Source organism: Marmota marmota, unplaced genomic scaffold (assembly GCF_001458135.2).
Source record: "Marmota marmota marmota unplaced genomic scaffold, marMar, whole genome shotgun sequence".
Taxonomy (NCBI): domain Eukaryota; kingdom Metazoa; phylum Chordata; class Mammalia; order Rodentia; family Sciuridae; genus Marmota; species Marmota marmota.
The window spans coordinates 13,543,608-13,560,768 of NW_026000057.1; the positions used below are offsets into that span (position 1 = coordinate 13,543,608).

Here is a 17,161-nt window from a genome sequence, read left to right on the forward strand (position 1 = left end):
AGGTTGTCAAGAAAGCAAGCTGTGAAAATGTGGTACATGTACACAATGGAATATGACTCAGCCATTTTAAAAAGATGAAATTGGGGGCTGGGATTGTGGCTCAGCTGTAGAGCGCTCGCCTAGCATGGGCGGGACCCGGGTTCGATCCTCAGCACCACATAAAAATAAAGGCATTGTGTTGTGTCCATCTACACCTAAAAAAATAAATATTAAAAAAAAATGAAATTATGGCATTTGCCAGTAAATGGTCGGAACTGGAGACTATCGTGATGGGAATAAGAAACACAGTAGAATGAATCAGACATAACATTCTTATGTTCCTATATGAATAGATGATCAATGTAATTCCACATTAGGTAGAATCACAAAAATGGGGTTATACTCCATGTATGTATGCTAGGTCAAAATACATTCTACTGTCATGTATAATTAAAAAGAACAAATAGTTTTTTTAAAGCATGATGTGTTTCAACATATTAATACTTAAATTTAAATATTGTTTCAATATTGAGATCATACTGTCACTTGATTTTAATCCTGCTTCTTTTTACTTAAAATTACATGCAAAACATATCATTGAATATTTTCCCCATATCCTTAAAGGCATTAGCATTCTGTTATATCCTATCAATATTATGATGTGAGATTATCCTATTATCAAATCAACTATGTAAATTATTTGCTATTATAAACATTATTATAATGAATAACTTTCAATACTAATTATATTCCCACATCAATTCCTTGAAGTAGAATTACAAAGGGGCATAATTTTTCCAGGCTCTCAATTCATATAGTAAATTGTCTCCTGAGAAGCCACCACATCAAAGAGTAAATAAGTATGTGTGTGTATCAATGTAATCTCACCAACATTATGTGTGATTATTGGGATCAATGACAATTTGAAAGAAAAAATCATTCCATAATTGCTTTCATTTCTATTTCATTGTATATAAATCATATTTTTTCAAATATGTTAGCTGTTTATGTTTCTAGGATTTTTTTTCCTATTCATGTTTTGTGCCCATTTTTCCAACAGTTTTTAAATTAAAAATAATTTTCATTTTTGAGTGACAAATTATAAATTGTTTATTACATACAACATGATGTTTTAAAATGTATACACATTGTGAAATGGCTAAATGGAGTGGATTAACATTAGCTTTATCTCATATAACCATCATTTCTGTGGCAAGAATGCTCAAAATCTATTCTGTTAGTGATTTTTAAATACTCCTTACATTGTTGTGATTAACTGTAGTTGCCACACTGTACAATAGCTTTTTTGAACTTCTTCCTCTCACTAACTAAAATTTTGTGTTCTCTGATTAATAATTCCCCAACAGTTTCCCCACACTGAGCCCCTGATACCATTCTACTCTGTGCTTTAGTAAGTTCACATTTTTTATACTCCATAAGTGAGTGAGATCATGTGAGATGTGTTTTTTTCACATGACTTAACAAAATGCCTACCAGGTATATCCATGTTGTACCAAATGACAGAGTTTTCTTCTTTATGGAGGTGAAATAGTTTTCCATTGTGAATACATTTTCTTCATTCATTCTTTCATTCATTAATTCTTCTGTCCAAGTATACTTATCTTGGTTCCATGTCTTAGCTATTTTCATAAGGCTGCAATGAACATGGAAGTGCAGATGTTTGTTCAACATGCTTATTTCATTTCCTTGGGTATATACTGGATTACCCAGTAGTGGGATTAAGAGATCATAGGGCAGCTGTATTCTTAAATTTTTGACAAATCTCTGTACTGTTTTCTAATAATTATGCTATTTTACATTTTTAACAACAGTGTGGATGGGTTCACCTTTCTCTATAACCTCTACAACATTTTTTATCTTTCATCATTTTGATTATACACATTCTAACAGATATGAAGTTACATCTCACTATGCTTTTAATTTGCATTTCCTGATGACTACTAATAGTGATCATTTTTTTCATTTACCTCTGGGCCACTTGTATGTTTTCATTTGAGAAATGTCTACTCTTTGTCCATCTTTAAACCAGATCACTTGTTTTCTTACCATTGGGTTTGAGTTCTTACATATTTTAGATAGTAAACCCTCATAAATGTTATGTTTGCAGAATTTTTTTTCCATCCTGTGGTTGTCTCTTCACTCAATTGATCATTTCCTTGGCTACGCAGAAATTTTTTTACTTGATAAAATCCTATGTGTCTGTTCATTTGCTCATTCGATGCTGTTCCCTGAGATTTTTTTTTCATTCCACATTCTTTTTTCTTCTCTATTTATATATTTTCAAATAACCTGTCTTTGAGTTAGCAGGTTCTTTCTTCTGCTTGATCAATTCTGCCATTGGTGTTTTCTGTTATATTTTTAAAATTTCATTAACTATGTCATTCTTATAAAAATGTGAAATAAATAGAAACAGACTTTAATTTCTATTTAAATTGTTAAAACTAATTTCAATCTCTGAATTACATTTCTTATTTGAGTCATTTATTATCATTGTTATTTCATGGATTATTTGGATATATTTCCTGTGGTTCACTGAACTTCCTTTGCACAACTATTTTGAATTGTTTGGAAGATCATATAAGATTTCTTTGTTTCAGTTACTGGGAAATTATAATATTCCTTTGGTAGTAGTATATTTCTTCTATTTTTCATGATTCTTATTGTCTTATGTTTATTATTGCATATTTGAAGAAGTAGAATCTCTTCTTAGTCTTTACAGATTGTCTTTTCCTCTGAAAGACTTTTATCAGTTAGCCTGTTCAGAGATTCAGGGCAGGTTGCTTGGTCTGGTCCAAAGATAGACTTGCTGCGGAAGTTGTCAGGCAGGCTGGACTGATGATAAGGATAGCTGGTAAGCAGGCTGGAAGTCCAGGGCTGCTGAGACCAACCTGGTAGTGGAGCAGGATTAGAGTCTGAGTCTGCAGAAATGACTTTGATTGTAGGATGCCTCTAAGGCTGGGGTGGAGGCAAAGACTGCAGGTTACTGGTCTGGAAACTGTGGATGTGAGAAAATGCCTGATGCTGCATTTCACTGGGTCCAACCATATATTGGGTCTGAAGTCCAGTGTTCACTTCATCCTCTTTCTCCCAAACAGAGGGTGTTTGGGTCCATGCTGAATTGCCTAATTTGGGGAAGGGTTGATGTAGGTTCTTTCTGCCCTCTTCAAAATATCTTTTCTTATTTCTCTGCTAAACCCAAGAGCTGTGATCGCTCACTTGATTTTCTTAGTTCTTGTGAAGGCATTTTTGAGTGTGAATAGTTGTTCATAATAATGTTTCTACAGGGACAAATACAGTAGAGTTTTATTCTGCATCCTGCTCCACTTCTCTGCTCCTAAATTTTTTTTCATATGAAGTTCTCAGTGTTTAGGATAAAATTTCTTAGTCAATAATATTTTTGACTTGTGAAATATGCAGTTAAAGTTTGCTCACAAATATTTACATGTACTTCAATCTACTTTTAATATTCATATAAAACAATTATAGGTAAGATTTTAGTAAATAACATGAACAACTTTATGTTAAAGCCATCTCACAAATAATAACTCCTGTTTCAAATCATTTTAAATGTGAATTATATTAAATATTTAGGACAGAAATAAGACCAGTTTCCTTAACAGTATTATGTTAAAGAAAATAAACAGTTTGGAACCAACAGTTCTAACTGTATTTTACAAAGCATCATTACCCCATACTAAAAGTTATAAAGATGATATAAGAAAGAAAAAGCGTATTCTAATATACTTGTGAATACATAAGCAAAAATGTTTAATAAAATGCTAGAAAACTTAATCTAGCAATAGAGAAAGAGTTTCCAAGTATGTTATATAAATGGGTAGCAATGTTGCAAGGTACTAGGTCAACATTCAAAAATTATTTGGATTTTATATATCATCAGAAACATTTTGGAAAGTAAAGTTTAAAAACGTTATTAATGTTAGCATATAAAAATGTGAAATAAATAGAAACAGACTTTAAAAACAAGTTAGAGATTTACACTTAAATACAAACATTGCCATTAAAAATTAAAGAAGAAAAAAAGTATGCAGATAATCATAACAGAATATCTATATTGGAAGATTAGAAGGATCAATATTGTTAAAATGTCCTTTCTCCCCAAGAGGATGGATAAATCAATGCAATGCCAAACAATATCCATAGACTTTTTGATATTCTTTGAAAGTTATATAACATATGATGGATGTATAAAATCCAAAGTAATCATGAAAAATGATATGATGGACTATTTCTCATCACTGATTTCAAAACTTACTCCAAAGTCACAATAATTAGGACTGTATAGACTGACATAAAGACTGACAAATAAATCAACAAAAGAGAGGTGGAAATCTTTAAAAAATTACCATTATAAAAACATATGTTGACACAAAGATTTTCTTTTTTTTTACTTTTTTGATTTTTTACTTTATTTTTTGTTTTAATTAATTATATATGGCAGTAGAATGCATTTATGCACTTTGACATATCATACATAAATGGAGCACAATTTCTCATTTTTCTGTTGTAGAATCATATCAGTCATGCAGTTATATAAGTATACAAGGTAATAATGTAGGTTTCATTCTACTATCCTTTCTATCTTCATATCCCCTCTCCTCCCTTCACTCCCCTCTATCTAATCTAAATAACTCTATTCTTCCCTAATGCCCCATCCCTCTTATTATAAATTAGCACCTGCATATCAGAGAAAATTTTTGGCCTTTGGTTTTTTGGGATAAGCTTATTTCACTTAGCATGATATTCTCCAGCTCCATCTATTTACTGGAAAATGACATAATTTCTTCTTTAAAGCTGAGTAATATTCCTTTGAATATATATACCACATTTACTTTATCCATTTATCTATTGAAGGGCATCTAGGTTGGTTCCATAGCTTAACTATTGTGAATTGAGATGCTATAAACATTGATGTGGCTGCATCACTATAGTGATTTTAAGTCCTTTGGGTATAAACCTAGGAATAAGTAGCTGGGTCATATGTTGTTTCCATTTCAGGTTTTATGAGGAATCTCCATACTGCTTTCCATAATTATTCATTGGATTTGCAGTCCCACCGGCAATGTATAAGTGTACTTTTTCCCCCACATCCTCGCCAACATTTAATGTTGCCTGTATTCTTGATGATTGCAATTCTGACTGAAGTGAGGTGAAATCTTAGAGTAGTTTTGATTTAAATTTCTTTAATTGCTAGAAATTTTGAACATTTTTTCATATATTTGTTGATTGATTATATTTCTTCTTCTGTCAAGTGTCTATTCAATTCCTTAGCCCATTTATTGATTTGGATATTTGTTTTTTTTTTGTTTGTTTTCTTTTTGGTATTAATTTTTTTTGAGTTCTTTATATATCCTAGAGATTAGTGGTTTATCTGAGGTGCATGTGGTAAAGATTTTCTCCCAATATGTAGCTCCCTCTTCACATTATTGATTGTTTCTTTTGCTGAGAAGTTTTTTAATCTGAATTCATCCCATTTATTGACTCCTGATTTTACTTCTTGAGCTTTCGGGGTCTTGTTAAGGAAATCAGATCCTAGGATGACATGGTGAAGATATGGGCCCACTTTTTCTACTAATAGGTACAGGGTCTCTGTTCTAGTGCCTAAGTCTTTGATCCACTTTGAATTGAGTTTCGTGCAGGGTGAGAGAGGTTTAATGTCATTTTGTTACATGTGCTTTTTCATTCTTCCCAGCAACATTTGTTGAATAGGCTTTCTCCAGTTTTTAGCACCTTTGTCTAGTATGAGATAACTGTATTTGTGTGGATTTGTCTCTGTTTTGTATTCTGTACCATTGGTCTATGTACCTGTTTTGGTGCTAATACCTTGCTATTTTTGTTATTAGCTCTGTGTTAAGGTTAAGGTCTGGTATTGTGATGCTTACTGCTTTACTTTTTTTGCTAAGGATTGCTTGGCTATTTTGGGTCTCTTATTTTTCCAAATGAATTTTGTTATTGCTTTTTCTAGTTCCATAAATAATGTCATTGGGATTTTTTAATAAGAATTGCATTAAATTTATATAATGTTATTGATAGTATGGCTATTTTCACAGTATTAATTCTGCATATCCAGGGCATAGGAGGTCTTTCATCCTCTCTCACCTCTTTTGTTAGATTTAGTCCCCATTTTTTGAGGTTATTGTGAATAGAATAGTTTTTCTAATTTATCTTACAGAAAAGATATTTATTGGTGTTGTGTTTGATTTATTGGTGTTGATTTAATATTCTGCTACTTACCTGAATTCATTTATTAGTTCTAAAAGTTTTCTGGTGCAATTTTTTGGATCTTCTAAATATAGAATCATGTCATTGGCAAATATTGATAGCTTGAGTTCTTCTTTACCTATTTGTGTCCCTTTAATTTTTTTTCAATCTAATTGCTCTAGCTAGAGTTTCATGAATGGTGTTAAATAAAAATGATGAAAGAGGGCATCCTTATTTTTGCCCATTTTTTAGAGGGAGTGATTTCAAATTTTCTCTGTTTGGAATTCTGCTGGCTTTGGGTTTAGCATGTGTAGTTTTTATAATGTTGAGGTTTTTTTAATCTGCTGAGAAGTTTTTAAATCTGAATTTAAAAACTAGGTTTTCTAGTGTTTTGAACAAGGAGGAGGGCTGTATTTTGTCAAATACTTATCCTGCATCTATTGAGATGATCAAATGATTATTGTTTTTAAGTCTATTGGTATGATAAATTACATTTATTGATTTCTCTGTACTGAACCAACCCTGCATCCCTGGGATGAACCCCACTTGATCATGGTGCACTATCTTTTTAATATGTTTTTGTATGCAATTTGCCAGAATTTTATTAAGAAATTTTGCATCTATATTCATCAGGGATATTGGTATGAAGTTATTTTCTTTGATTTGTCTTTGTTTTTGGTATCAGGGTGATATTAGCCTCATAGAATGAGTTTTAAAGGGTTCCCTCCTTTTATAATTTTATGGAATACTTTGAGGAGTATTGGTGTTAATTCTTCTCTAAAGGTCACGTAGAACTTGGCTGAGAATTTGTCTGGTCCTGGGCTTTTCTTGATTGGTAGGCTTTGGATGACATTTTATATTTCATTACTTGAAATTGATTTGTATAAATTGTGTATGGCCTCCTGATTAAGTTTGAGTAGGTCGTATGTCTCTAGAAATTTGTATCTTTGATATTTTCTATTTTATTGGAGTATAAATTTTCAAAATAGTTTCTAATCATCTTCTACATTTTAGTCATGCCCATTGTGATATTTCCTTTTTCATCACATATTACAGTAAGTTTTATTTTCTTTTTATTATTATTATTATTATTTATTAGCATGGCCAGGGATACTATCTATTTAATTTATTTTTTTAAAGAACAAATTTTTTTTGTTTTGTTAATTTTTTAAATTGTTTCTTTTGTTTCAATTTCAGCTCTGATTTTAACTATTTCTTGTCTTCTACTGCTTTTGTTAATTTGTTCTTTTTCTAGGGCTTTGAGATATAATATTAGATCATTTGTTGACTTTTTATTCTTTTAATAAATGAGGTCAATGCAATAAACTTTTCTCTTAGTACTGTCTTCATAGTGTCCTAGAGATTTTGATATATCAGTGTTCTTATTTACCTCTAAGAATTATTTTATTTCATTCTTCTACTATGTATTCATCATTCAATAATGTATTATTTAGTCTCCATATTAGAGTAGTTTCTACTTTTTATTTTATTGTTGATTTCTAATTTTATTCCATTATGTCCTGATAGAATGCAGGGCATTATCTCCATTTTATTTGTATTTACCAGCAGCTGCTTTGTGGCATAATATATGGTCTATTTTAGAGAAGGATCCATGTGCTGTGAAAAAAAAAGAGTATTTGCTCATTGATGGATGAAATATTCTATATATGTCTGTTAAGTCTAAATTATTGACTATATTATTTAGTTCTTAATTTCTTTATTTAGTTTTTAGTTTTTTTTTTTTTTTTTGGAAGATTTGTTTCGTAGTGAGAGAGGTGTGTTAAAGTTACCAAGCATTATTGTATTATGGTCTATTTGATTCTTGAAATTGAGAAGGGTTTATTTGATGTACATAGATACTTCATTATTTGGGGCATAAATATTTATAATTGTGATGTCCTGCTACTACATACGTCCCTTAAGCAGTATGAAATGTACTTCTATGTCCCTTCTGATTAACTTTGGCTTGAAGTTCACCTTATCTGAAATGAGGATAGAAACCCCTGCTTGTTTACAAAATCCATATGAGTGATTTTTTTCCCCATCATTTCACCTTCAGTGTGTAAATGTCTTTACTTATTAGGTAGATCTCTTGGAGACAACCCATTGTTGGGTGTTGTTTTTTAATCCAATCTGCCAGTATATGTCTTTTGATTGATTAATTTAGGCCATTAACATTCAAGGTTATTATTGAGGTATGATTTGTATTCCCTGTCCGTTTGATTTATTTCTGGTTTTAATTTGACTTAGTTTCTCCTTTGGTTGACTATTTCTTTATTGTAGTTCTTCTCTTTGCTTGTTTTCACTTTTTGTTTTTTATTTCATCCTCATGGAATATTTTGTTGAGAATGATCTCTAGTGCAGGCTTTCTACTTATGAATTCTACTAACTTTTGTTTATCATGGAAGGTTTTTACTTCATCTTCAAATCTGAAACTTAATTTTTACAATTGTGAAACTTAATTTTTACAATTGTGATGTCCTGCTGCTACATACGTCCCTTAAGCAGTATGAAATGTACTGGATATAAAATTCTTGGCTGGTATTCATTTTCTTTCAGAGCTTGAAATATATTATTCCAGGACCTCTTATCTTTGAAGGACTGGGTTGAGAAATCAGTTGATATCCTAATTGGTTTTCTCCTATATTGTAATTTTTTTTGTCTCTCACAACCTTTAAGATTTTATAATCATGCTATATTTTAGTCATTCTCATTATAGTATGTCTTGGTGTGGGTCTGTTGTTATCTTGTACATTTGGGGTCCTGTAAGCCTCTTGTATTTGATTTTTCATTTCATTCTTTAGGTTTGGAAAATTTTCTGATATTATGTCATTGACAATATTGTGCATTCCTTTGATTTGTTTTTATGTTCCTTTATCTATCTTGATAACTCTTAAGTTTGGTATTTTTACATTGTCTCCCAATTCTTGGACATTGTATTCATGGTTTCTTACCATCTTCTCAGCATGGTCAACTTTATTTTCAAGATTATATATTTTTTCTTCATTGTCTGAGGTTCTGTCTTCCAAGTGGTCTAGTCTGTTGGTGATGCTTCCTTTCAAAGATTTTTGCTTGTTTTTTTTTCCCCCACAATCTCTAACTTTTATTGAAGCATCTTAATTTGTCTGAGGTGATTTGTTCCCTTGTTTTATTATGTTGTTTGTACATTTTCCCACCTAGTGGTATTGGTCTGAGGCAGTACAGATTCTACCCTGTAGACTTATATTGTCCCTGAAGGTTTCCAGTACCTTGCCTTTAAGGAGGAAACCCATATCAACAGCACTGAGTGTAAAATCTAATAGATATAATAACTATAAAATCTATAATAACTGTAAAATCTAATAGCTCCCACTAAGTCATCTACTGTTTTATCACTAAAAAAAAAAAAAAAAACAGAAATGATGAGTTCAATCACTGTCTACAGTACAAACAGAAAATTTGCTACAAGGGTTTCCAATTTAAAATGGTGGACAGCAAGAGAATAGAAATAGTGTAGGATGTGATGTTCATGAGGGAGGAAGAGAGAAACTAGAAGTAAAAATCCACAGGAAGAGTGGAAGAGGAACTGACTGAGATTGGCTGTTGTTTAGGAAAAGGCAGAAAGAGAATCCAGGAAAAGGGGCAAGTGAGAGAAAGAATACATATCAAAAGAATAAAATAAAATACAAAAATACAAGAACACTGCAAAAAAGCATTCATATTTCACTGTCCTTCACAAACTGATGCATAAAAAACACCTGGCTCCATATATATATAGAAATATTAGAGAAAAAATAAAATAAAATAAATCTCACTGGAAAATTGAACTGTCTCTATCAGCATTTAAAAGTTTCTCAGCCTTGTCTGTAACTTCTCACAGGTTTGCCAGGCCCAGATCAGCCCCTGCAGACCCAGTCACTATCCCATATATTTGGGCTTCAAGTACCCAAGGCTCAGCTATGTTGCATCTCAAGATCTCAATGCTGCTTCAGTTTTCAGAGAGACCATCAGGGATACACTCATACAAAGGTGCAACCCTGAGAAGCAGCAACAAGATGACAGCCACTAACAGTCCCAACAGGAAGATCCCAGGCACAGCCAAACTTATAGGCACCCCAACACTGCACCTCCAGGTCCTGGCCAGAGTTTAGTCCCCAGAGAAAGGCAGCTGTGCCCCAAGATTGTGGATTCTCACTGTTGGTTTTGTTCTTTTAGCAGACTAACAATAACAAATGCTCATTTGTTATGTAGTCTATAACTGTTGGTTTTGTTCTGTTAGCAGACTAAATAGCTACAATAGAGGCTATCTGGAACATTAAAGCCTCTCTGAAACTTGAGATTTAATCTGACTCTTCACTAGATTCTTTGCTGACCACTCCTTCTGTGGTTGCAATATGTGTCTTCAACTTATAGTTAGTTAGAATAAATATTATATTTCTTTACATAAAATTTAAGACACTTACAGCAACACAAATTGTACCAATCTGTCATTTGTGCTATTGTGATCAGAAAATTTTCTTCTTCATAATTTAGTCCTCTGTGTGCATGTATGCATATGTAACAACAAATCTTAGCATTATATACAAATATAATACACCAATAAAATGTGGGAGAAAAATAAATAGATTAGTCTTCATCAAATTTAATTTTTTACTTTAACTTTAAATACTTGTTATTGAGATAAATCAAAATAAGAATACAAAAATAATTACTGCATCAGGATCTCTCATATTTTTGGAACTAAATTTTTATCTAATATCATTGCCCTCCTACTTTCAGAAATTAACTTGGTAATTCTTATGCTGCAAGTTTAGTTTTTGTTTTGCAGAAAATGGCTTTATTTTTCCTCCAGTTTAAAGGGTGTTTTTAATCCTATGTAAAATTCTGGATTCCTTTTTCACTTTTAGTATCTTAAAGACACTATTCTTGCATGTATTTTAAGTTTTTGTTTTCTCTCACTATGGTAGTTTTCAGGATTCAGATCATACATTTTGTGGTTGTTATTGTCGTTTAAACTTTTCCTAAGCATTTTATATTTCTGTATAACATCAATAATTATTCATATTGTCCTTTTCAGCAATTAATTTTGATACTCAATAATTCTAAGATGCTCATCATCCATTGGTGAAAATTCACAAGTCTAAGAAAGCAAAGATTCATGAATACCTCTGTGAACCAAATAAATTGTTTCAAAAATAACAGTTATACAAATTGGCTAGATGATATTATTATTATTATTATTATTATTATCCATCTAATTGGTATTTGTTTCTTTCTCTTCTTTGTTAAATAAATAAATAAATGTTTTAATTTTATTAAGGATTACAATATGCTAAAATAAATAAACAAGCAAATGAATGAATGACTGAATGAATGACTTAAGTTTCTGGGAATATGATGAATCACTTATGTAATGTCAGCAATATCCACATTATGGGGTAATAAAAATAGTATTTCTTTATTCCATTGTGTGTTAGCTTTTTTTTTTTTTTTTTCACTGCTGTGATCAAAATACCCAATATAAACAATTTTACAGGAGGAAAAGTTTTCTTGAGGCTATGGTTCAGAGGTCTCAGCCCATAGACAGCCAGCTTCATTCCTCAGGACTTGAGCTGAGGCAGAACATCATGGTGGAAGAGTGTGGTGGAGGGAAGCTGCTCAGATGATGATCAGGCAACAGAGAAAGTGTCCACTCACCAGATACAAAATATAAACCCCCAAGGCACACCTCTAGTGACCTATACCTCCTCCAGCCACATCCTACCTGCCTTCAGTTATCATTCAGTTAATCCTTATCAGAGGATTAATTCACTGATTGGGTTAAGGCTGTCATAATCCAGTCATTTTACTTTTGAATGTTCTTGCTTTGTCTCACACATGAGCTTTGGGGGGATACTTCATCCAAACCATAATATTCTGCCCTTTACCCTCAGATTTCATGACCATCTCACAATGCAAAATACATTTAGTCCTTTTCAAGAATCCCTTAGTTTTAAACAGTTCTAAGATTGTTCAAATGTCGTCTGAAGTCTCCTCTGGCACTCAAGCCAAACTTGCATTGTGAGTTCCTATAAAAAATCAAAAACAATTTACAAATATCCAATACATAAGAGTACAGAGTAAATATTTCCATTCAGAAAAAAAAAATAGGGGGCATGGAAAGAAGGGATGGGGCCAAAACAAGACCAAAATCTGGCTGGACAAACAAGTCCTATATTTCTGTGTCTGGCATCTGGAACACAGGGCATACTGATGTTCTTTCTCTCCAAAGGGCTTGAGTATCTCTGCCCTGTGGCCTTGTTGGTTGCAGCCCATGTGGCCTCTCTGTGTGCTTGTCTGTTCAATTCCTAGAGCTTTCTTCTTCTGGTGTTCCACAGTACTGGTATTTATTAATCTTGGGGGTGTACATTGCACCTTTGGCTTTCTCAAATCTCCATGCATTGCGCTTTCATGGGCTGCCTGTAGGATCTCTGATCCTGCTGCACTTTGTCTGGCCTCTCAGACCTTCCTTTGAAATCTTGGTGGAAGCCTCCAAGACCCCCTAACTCCAGCATCTTGCATTCCTGCAGAACAAAAACCACATGGTTGATGCCACAATCTGTCACCATCCCCAGCAGTATCCAAGACTCCAGGGACCATGACTGCAACAGCTTCTGAGTGCCAGGGTGGCTAAGCATAGTGAAACAACTTCTTAAGCTGCCCTGTGCAAGTAGAGTGCTCCAATGGTCTCTCCTCAAAGAAAATTTTATTTTCACCTCCTTGAGCCTGAAACGGGAGTGGTCTTTCTAATTCCAGAGATGCCCTCAGGGCATCTTATTGTCTCTGAACAGTCTTGAGCATTTTTTTAATGGTCATGTGTCTTTAACAATTGCAACTTCCTTAGCCCAAGTTTTACTCCCAGTTTTTTTCAAATCTTTCTGCTCTGCTTTTTGTTCCTGATTTTCAAAATAGATTTGGCTAAAAGCTGCAAGCAATATCCATGCCATCACATGAATACTATGCTGCTCAGAAATTTCTTTTGCCAGATTAAGAAGATCATCATTTTAAAATCAACCTCACAGAAAGTCTTAGGACATGGGCAGGGTAAACTGCAGACAGCTTCTTAGCCAGAACATAATACCAATGGTCTCTAGTTCCAGTTACTAATAGTTTTCATATAGACATCAAAGTGCATAAATTCATTAGTATTCAATGAATGCTGTATTAGTGTTCTCTAGTAAAACAAATCCACATGTATGATTTAAAAGGGGGTTTTCTAAATTGAGTTACTTAATTAGATGCCATGTATCCCATGATAGCTATCAGTATGGATAGTCAGAGGAACCACAAGTTGCTCAGTCCAAGAAGCTGGAGTCTTAGAACAAGAGGGATTAAGATATAGTCCCAATCCCAGGACGAAGACCTGGCAACTCCCTGGAAAATCACTGGTCAGTCCACATTGGAAGCAGGAAGGGGTTAAAGTCTGAGGTCCTCAGGTGATGCAACAGCAGTGGAAGCACCAGCTCAAGAGGAAGCCAGCTTGCATCTACCTCAGCTTTCTCTTTCCTTTGCCTTTTGTTCGATGGGTCCCCCAGCCTACTGGACAGGGCAAACCACATTCAGGGCGGGTCTTCCCCATTTAGCTTTCTGTTCCACAAGGCGATCATATCATTCAACACCTTCACAGACACACCCAGAAATCTCTTAATCCTAGGGTATCATCCAGAATTGAGGGTACTATCCAGATTAACTATCACAGGTGTTGACAGACCCAGCACACCTGGGTAAGCACCAGTTTGGGATGCAGAATTCTTCCAGTAGCCCAGTCCTTCATGCCATGACCTAAATATTATTGTACCCTGTGCTCAAAAGGGTAACCTCTTCTATTATTTCTAAAATCATAGAATTTGCTTATTTTCAAATTTTGTTAAATGCAGTCATAAAGTATATATCTCGCATTTTGCCCATTTTATCTCTGAGATTCAAAAGGTTGTTGCATGTAGTAATATTGATATAAATTCTATAGGCTATAAGGTTTTTATACATTTAATTATCTTGTTATTGATGAGTATTTCTATTTAGGAATCTATTCAGAACTTTTGGGCTACTAAAACAAAATGCTATAAACCAAATAACCTCATTTTTAAAAAGTAATTTAACTTAAGTTAAATTTTTTTTTCTCACAGTTGAAGAATATGGGAAGTCCAAGTTCAAGATACAAGCATTTTTTTTGGTCTAATGAGGACTAAATTTTTATTTCACAAATCACTCCTTCTTATTGTGTCTTCATGCAGTGGAAATGGATATGCTCACTTGGGTCTCCTTTATAATGACACTAATTTCATTCATGAGGTCCCACCCTTATTACCTAATCAACTCCCCAAATCCCACCTCCTATACCATTACTATAGGATTTCAACATATAAATGATGGAGAAGTCAAAAGCATTCCAACCTTAGCAGGTATTTATAAAAATGGTGCTATAAACATTTTAATATGTCTTTTGAAATGTTACCCAGGTGTTGAATTTCTGGCTCATGCATGATGTATGTTAGTATTTCCAGTTAAGATTGCCAAAGAGTTTCAAAATATTGGGAACAATTTATACTCTAATTAAAAATGTTTGAGGAATTCACTTAGTCCAACACCACTTTGTATTGTTACTATCATTTTCTTTTTTTCTGATACTAGGAATTGAACCTAGGGGTGTTCTATTGCTGAGCTACTTGCCCAGCCCTGTTTATTTTTATTTTGAGACAGGTTCTTAATTAATTGCCAAGGCTGGCCTTGAACATGCAGTCCTCTTGCATAAATCTCCAGAGTAGCTGTGAATATACTCATGCATCACAGTGCCCAGTTTAACTTGTTACTAATTTTTCTCCCTGTTATTCTGAATGGCTTTAGTTCACATTTTTATGTTGGTGCTTAAAGGATAAGCACCAACATAAAATTTCATCTGTCTGTCCATCTGTCTATTGTATATGTGTGTGTGTCCTATCTATTGAATTTCCTTGCTCATTCTTGGAATTCATCTTTTTATTTTTTGTAGAAATGCCAAAACAACCCTTTCACCAAAGTAGAACATGGACTATCCCCATCTTACATATGAGAACTGAAAATTAAAGTGCCTTTTAAATTAATGCTTATGTTAGATTCATTGCACAGTCTGCATAACCTTCCTATGAACATGGATGAATATATCACAATGAATTTCACTGTCGTGTACATCCACGAGAAATTAATTTAAACAAATAACTATAGGTAAATGCAGAAAGATCAATAAAGGAAAGAGCAGGAGGTTGGGGGAGAGAAGGAGAAGGAGAGATACTAGGATGTGAATTAGAATAAGATAGATTTGATGCTTGTATAGTTATGTCAAAATGGATTCTAAGTCATGGAAAACTAAAAAGAACCAGAAAAATAAAATAAAATATACTAAAGCATATATCTATTAATTTATTATATTGTTATTTATGGCTAAGATTAATGAGAAAAAAATAGGAAAACACTTATGCTTTCTATGGTTGACTTCTGGTGTGAGACTGACCCCTGAGACATCTTATATTAAAATTTAATCTGCATTTTGAGAAACTGAGAGTATGGAAACTCAATCCAACTACAGTGTTAGAAATGAGGCCTTTAGGAGAAAGTTTGCATTAGGTCATTAGGATTGATCCTCCATCGTCAAATCTTAGTGGCTTCACAAAAAGAGGGACAGAGACCAGAAAACTCACACAGACATGTTCACTCTGCCTGTCATCATGTGCTGAAATGCATTGCCTAGGACTCTGACAGCAAGAAGGCCACCACCAGATGGAGTACCTAGATGTTGCACCAGAGTATTAATCCAAAAGAAAACCATTTTCTTTATAACTTACTTAGTCTGTGGTATTATGTCATGAACAACAGAAATGGATGAATACAATGCTTCATCTTGTCTCCTCAAAGAGGATGCCACACATTTTACTCACCTTCAATTTTTAAGTTCCATTTCCATAAATATGAATCACTCTTAGATACTAAGTTAAATAGACTAGCATAAGCCAAAGGTGCAGGCTTACATGTAATTCGAGTTTTACACTTCACATCCCTCTGTCACCTTCCACCCACACAGGTACCCAGTCTCTAGATGGGGTGTGTTACCTATTACTGTCTACTTCTTCCTCTCCCCCAACATCCTGCTGCTGTCTTCTCAGGTTGAGGAGCAATTATTAGATGGGAAATAGGCATAAGATTTAAACAATTCTGTTTTCTCTACTTCTATGTGTCAATTCTAATGGCTATTGATGAAACCCTTTGTGACGTGGTGTATTAGTCAGATTTTCATCACTGTAAGAAATACCTGAGACAATTACCTAAAAAGAAAAGGTTTAGCTTGGCTCACAGTTCTGGAAATTCTACTCTCAGATTCAGTGACCTCATGTTTTAGGCCTCTGTTGTGGGTGTCACATCATGGTTTGAACAGACTTCTCATCTCATATTCCTGGATAAAAGAGAATAGCTAGATAGGTCAGGGTTTTAAAATTTTCCTACAATAACCTAACTTACTCCCATTTGGCCCCACTGCCTAAAGATGCAACTACCTCCAATAGTAGCACCATGGGGACCAAGCCCATAGCCCATGGACCTTTGGGGGACAATCATCCAAACCATAGCACATGTGTGGTTCAAAGCCAGATATTTGGTGTGTACCTTGTGGACTTTGTATATAGTAATCTCTCGTTACCCCCTAAAAAACATAACTTATTTATCTATCTAGCAGGGATTGAACCCAGGGGCACTTAACCATTAAGACACATCTCAAGGCCTTTTAATATATTTTATTTAAAGATAAGATCTCACTAAGTTGCTTAGGACCTTGCTAAATTGCTGAAGCTGGCTTTGATATTGCCATTCTCCCGCCTCAGCCTCCCAACTAGCTGAGATTATAGGCGGACACCACTGTGTTCTCTTCCCTTTTTTTTTTTCCCTTTCTTTCTTTGTA

At 33.7% G+C, this 17,161-nt stretch overlaps 1 long non-coding RNA gene across 1 annotated transcript; it reads left to right on the top strand.

The window, feature by feature from the left end:
- The first annotated feature begins 297 nt into the window (after nt 1-297).
- Nucleotides 298-12,362, top strand: LOC125619822. Its single transcript, XR_007351425.1, has 3 exons — nt 298-445; nt 3,840-3,843; nt 12,336-12,362. It is a non-coding gene; the product is annotated as an uncharacterized LOC125619822 (long non-coding RNA).
- The last annotated feature ends 4,799 nt before the right edge of the window (nt 12,363-17,161 follow it).